This window comes from Nanorana parkeri, unplaced genomic scaffold (genome assembly GCF_000935625.1).
Source record: "Nanorana parkeri isolate BGI_ZX_2015 unplaced genomic scaffold, ASM93562v1 scaffold317, whole genome shotgun sequence".
Classification (NCBI taxonomy): Eukaryota; Metazoa; Chordata; class Amphibia; order Anura; family Dicroglossidae; genus Nanorana; species Nanorana parkeri.
This window is the reverse complement of record NW_017306585.1, coordinates 843,925-849,584: the sequence shown is the minus strand read 5'-3', so window position 1 is coordinate 849,584 and position 5,660 is coordinate 843,925. Positions and strand designations below refer to the sequence as shown.

Genomic DNA, 5,660 nt, shown 5'->3' with positions numbered 1-5,660 from the left:
TACATGCGTACAGCACGTTAAAAATTCCATTACGAGTGATGCATTCTGGGATTGCATATAGTGCACGCATATACGCTCGTATATACGCGCATATACGCGCGTATACAATTGTGCTTGCGTTGTGTGTGGATGAGGCCATAAAGTGGTAAAATTATGTTTTGATCCCTCAAAAGGATCCCTCTTTTAATGCAGCATAGTATCTTGCTTGCCTTCCTGGCAGCTGCTTGGCACTGCATACTATTGCTGAATCTTTGATCTTTGAGAACCCCCAGGTCCTTCTCCTTGTCCGCCTCCCCCTAGTGGATCACCCCCTCGATAGTAGTTTGCATGCACATTTTTGGCTCCCATGTGAATAACCTTGCATTTTTCAATAATAAACTGCATCTGCTATCTTGCAGCCCATGCCTCAATTTTATCCAGGTCCTGTTGGAATGATTTTATGTATTGTTGAGAATTAACTACCCTACACAGTTTTGTATCATCCGTAAAAACTGAGATTGAACTATTTATTCCAATCTCTATATCATTTATGAATAAAATTACTGTCTGATGCATATGTATATACCTTTTGAAAGAGACTACAATATATCTATACAGTACATATTTTTGATTTATTTCTGCAATTAGGGAATGGGAATTAAATATACAGTAATATAAATGTGAAATGATATCACCAATTGCAATAAGGATAATTTTAATGGTGTGGAAATCAGTATGTAAAATGTCAAATTACATTGTCATGTCACTGACAACAGGTGTTTTTCACCTGGAGTGTGTTAAAAGTAACCTACAAAGAAATAAATCTATTTCCAGACATTCATCCAGATGAAAGGAACAGTGCAAAGAAATGTAAAAAGGAATTTGCAACACAGTTCCAGTGGTGTGCATCTAGTCGTAAACTTTGTGGCAAATTCAAGAAAGCAACATTTTAATTGTTAGTATCGGCACCTGCAACCAATTCTAGTTCTTATTTGCGACACTTTTACTATATGGTGCTATTGTTGAGACAGATCTACAAAGAAATACTGTCATATCAGTGATAAGGAAAAAGAAGGTGAATTCAGTGGAGGTTCAGACAAGTGCACTTATCCTTTTTGCCCACTTCTGCTGACCTAACAGATCCTACTCGCCCCCTACACATTTGTACACTTACCTTAATCTAATGCCCACTGCTTCTGGGGATTGCTTAGATCCTATGCTGCAAGTCCTCTCTCCTGGCCATAGAAGTCTATGAGACTATAGCTAAGAGACAGAGATGAACGAGCCCCATAGAGGTCTATAGGTCTCTACTGCACAGGTGTGGGCAAGACAGAGAGAACTTGCAATGCAGGTCCGGCAAGTTCCTCTGGAAATTATATTTAATATGTTTCTGGTCATTTTAAATTTAAGAATATGGCCCTGCCTCTTTGTACTGTGAACATTTTCAGGCCATCAGGACATCATACATATTTTACAAGGTCTAAGCAGGTTTGTTCTAAATTTGGCATAGCTCATAAATAATTAGGCATTCCCAATAAAAACTGGAAAATGTTATCAGGCTGTCCACACTAGTTGCTTCTCATTTCTTAGAGTGCTTTTATTACGATCTCATCGAATCAGCAGTTTAACAATTTTAGAAGCATTATATTAAAGGAGAGCTATCACAAATAAAATACATGCTGTCTAATTATATACAATTTTAAATAGAAAAAGATATCATTAGTATTAGAATAAGGATATGTTTTATTAATAACATTTGTCTTCTTTTATGGTTTTAATTATTTTTAAGTAAATATGCTTTGCGTTATGCATGCTAGAGTTGTCAAAAAGTGTATCTAATTAGTAAGGAAAGGGTAGGCAACACTCCAGCTGTTGTGGAAATTAAAAGTCCCATGAGCCATTGCAAGACTCTGATAGCCACTGGCATGACTCTCAGTGTCAAAAGCCATGATGGGATTTGTAGTTTGCAGGGGCACGCGTTCTGGTGCAGGTCCATTGAAATGAATGGCACCGCTACACCCCTCCCTGCCCCAGAACGCAGGGAGGCTTTGTTTATGCCATCCAGTGCATTCATCCCACAGGACACTAACCTGCATGCATATAAGCATGCAGATTAAAATATATGTCAAAAAGGTGCTTTGATAATGTAATAATAATGTACATCCATCAAAGTTTTTTTTATTGTTGATTTTGTGCATTTCATTTTAGGAGCCTTTCAATGGGAAAATGAGAAATGCACACAGGCAGTGGAGAGGATACTAATCGATTAATCATCGGCTAACTAATCGATTATGAAAATAATCGTTAGCTGCAGCTCTAGTCCACTGGTACAGAAAAATTATTGTAATGATGTCACGTACCTTCGTGTGAACCTAAGGCCCCATTCACATGTAGCGACTTATCACGCGATTTCCGCCGCAATATCGTGCATTTTTGCTGCGCGATATCGCGAGAAGTCGCCGGCTAATGATAGTCAATGGAGCTGTCTTAGCTCCATGTCGTGCGTCGCCCGTCGCGGTCGTGGTCACAAGTCGTTTCTACAGGACCCTTTTTTCAGTGGATTTTGTGCGATTTTGCTTTTTTCTATGGAGCCCGACGGAGAAGGTCGCGCTACAGTCGCTGGAAGGTCGCCCCGAAAGTCGCGCTATCCCGGCCGCTGCAAAGGTAAGTCGCTACATGTGAATGGGGCCTAAAGTGACGAGGAATGCCTCCCCTTGCAACTCTCGTCTGAGCCCCACTGGAGATGAGACAGCAGTTGTACAGACAGAGAGGGGCACGAGTGCCTGTGGCTGATGTGGATGTTTGCAACACTGGAGATGATGGTGCTGACGACTGGATGCCAGAGGTAGCTGGTGGTTGATAGCAGATCAGACAGCACTGGTGTGAGGAGCTGAAGCAAAGTCAGGAACAATCCAGACTGGTAACGTGCGGGCAGCGTGGTACAGAAGCAGGAGGCAAAAGCGATGTCAGGAGCAGGTCGCATACACATTCCTATGTACAATATTGGAACCATAGCGCAGAACTCGCGCATGCAAATGTGCATTGGCTCGTGCAGAGATCCAGACAGGAGCTGTACTATGGGTGCTGACTGAAGTACCCTGACAGTATGTCTGTGCCCCTATTTACATTGTTGTTCAGTGGTCTGTGCCCCTGAATGCATTGGTTTTCAGTGGTCTGTGCCCCTTATTGCATGCAGAGGTCTAGCACCATTGCCTATTACTCCTGAGTCTCTACTGAGGAATCTCACTCTGAATATAAGCAGGCAGTGCCAGGCTGAATATCATTGTCTGCTGCTGCCGTCGTACTGCATAACATGTCACTCTGAAAGTTGGAGTGATATACTCTGTCAGAGGTTGTGCCTGTGTCTATTATTTCCAATGCACTGCAGCAGTTTTAAAAAAGAGAATACATTTAAGCTACCTCTTATAAAATGTAATACTCTCACTGTGCCCAAGTACTAGATCAAAATATATTTATTTTGTAGCCAATTGGAAAGATTTACCTTCCTGTCCCAGAGACGCAACAGGAAGTAATAGGAAACATCTACAAAATGAGGGGATTTTATTTTTTTGACAGTTGTCACTGGAGCAGGCATCACAAATAAACAATTTCTCCTCAACTCTTGTTCTGGTGATAGCTGTAAAATGTTGAATTTCTCATCACTTTCTTCCCTGGTAACAAAAGGTCCTCAAGATAAATAGAGAGAGTGAATCCACCTAGCAAAGATACAGAAAGCAATAAAGACTTGACAGAGCTTCTAATATTTCTCTACTCCATCCAAAATTTAACAAATCTACATGAACACTTTATGACCACTTTATTCTGCCATGGGGAATAATTGTTTTGTTGTTAATAGAAAAGGAACCCCTTTACTTGGCTGCAATATACCTACAGACTTAGGGACCTTAGTGATGACAGTGCAGAGATCAGTAGGCTGACCAATTCAACCCTACGTTGAACACAAAATTGAAATAGGCAAGAGTGGTCTAGGCGAGAGAGATAACAGCGATCCGGGAGAGATCCGCGTGCAGTCCTATATGGTTTTTATTGCTTTTTCTCATACAAAACAAATGATGAAATGAAGAGAAATACTCAGATCAGTTGGGTTGCAAGATCTCGATCACGCTATGCTTTTTAGGGATATTCGTTGGGTGATCCTGGGCTGAACTGCTCCTGGACCCAATGTCATCTATAGAGGTAGAACAAGTTTCCCAAAAAGGTGAGCAGAGACGCCTGAAGTTGAGGAAGAAGCTTTTCTTAATGTATCAATTTATTAAGTCGAACAAGGAAATTAACTACACCATCAGCGTGTATCCTGGTTGTGAAATGTCCACTTCTTCAGGAGGTTTGGAACGTTAAAAGGTTTTAATTTAGAGGGTCATATTGATTCATATTTAAAGACTGTTACATAGCTAATGCATAGACATGCTTATAGTTTGGGTAAGTTGGAGAAAAAATATTTGTAAAAGTTTGCTAAATTAAAGGAGCATGCTGTTATCGAACTTCCTGGATAGTTTATTTAGTTGTTGATCTAAAGGAATCTGTTAAATGGGTCTGTGTGGAAATGAGATTAGTTAATCAAGCAAGAGTAAGGCATCCACTGACACTATTGAGGAAATTCTGTTTGCGATACATAAAAATAAAAATGGGGCTTTCACCAGATTAGGTTAATGTCAGCCTTTAGAGTCAATACTACATTTCAGCCATTAAAGGACTCTTTCATTGCAAACAACTAATGTTTGGCACATCCACCAGCCCTGAGGTTTAATAACATTTTAGTATACAAGTATTATTGAGTGAGACAAAACCATGAGCATGATGAATTACTTTTTTTTGTAGCTCTACAATGCATAAAAAAGAAAAACTTCACCCTCAATGAGGAAAAGTGCAAATTTAAATTAATAAAATTACTTTCATGGGCCATATTCCATCAGAAAAAAATAAATAAATAAACAACAAATATATATATTTATTTATTATATATAATTTAAAATGGTATAGTATTGTATAAATATAATTATATGCATATTGTAAATATATAATTGCGTCATAGGTTTCAGAAAAAATTTAGTTTATGTATGTTAAACCTGATTTATTTAAACTTCACAAAGAAGTCCCGTCCGATTATTCCTAGGCAATTCCTAAATAAATTCTGAGTGCTTAGATCATGCAAGCTGGAAAAATCTAGTAGTAGGCAAATCATACAACATTGACCTTTTGTGGACATGATGCTTCTATCTCCTGGTACTGTGCATTTGGTAAAGTAATGCCATAATCAAGGAATTAACCTGATAATCCATAATTATTACTGGCATATCAGTATTTATTAGTTTAGAGAGAGCACCAATAGTAATGCATTTGTGTTCTATCCACCACACATTCACACATGTAATTAAAAACCATAAAACATTTTTATTTGACATAAATCAGGGGAATAAGTCATATAAAATATGTTTGGCAACCATTGAGTATTAGAACAATGGTTTTGTATTGTGGATTTATCTAATGTGGATTTATCAGATGTGTGAAGCACATTTGCCAGTTATAGGTTGAGATTTTTTATACAAGCTATGATGTTCAGCCAGATGTAGAGTTATGTTTTAATGCATGTAGCATTGGCTTTGTCAGATGAAGACTAAAGTGACTGGATGGAGAATTGACATTTATGATACAGAATGTTA

At 38.7% G+C, this 5,660-nt stretch overlaps 1 long non-coding RNA gene across 1 annotated transcript in view; it reads right to left on the bottom strand.

Annotated features, from left to right (window-relative positions):
- Window positions 1-205: 205 nt before the first annotated feature.
- The window catches only part of LOC108788309, a 17,823-nt gene continuing 12,368 nt past the window's right edge, over window positions 206-5,660 (bottom strand). Inside the window, exon 3 of the long non-coding RNA XR_001941327.1 lies at window positions 206-296. This is a non-coding gene — a long non-coding RNA (uncharacterized LOC108788309). The remainder of the gene's footprint in view (window positions 297-5,660) is intronic.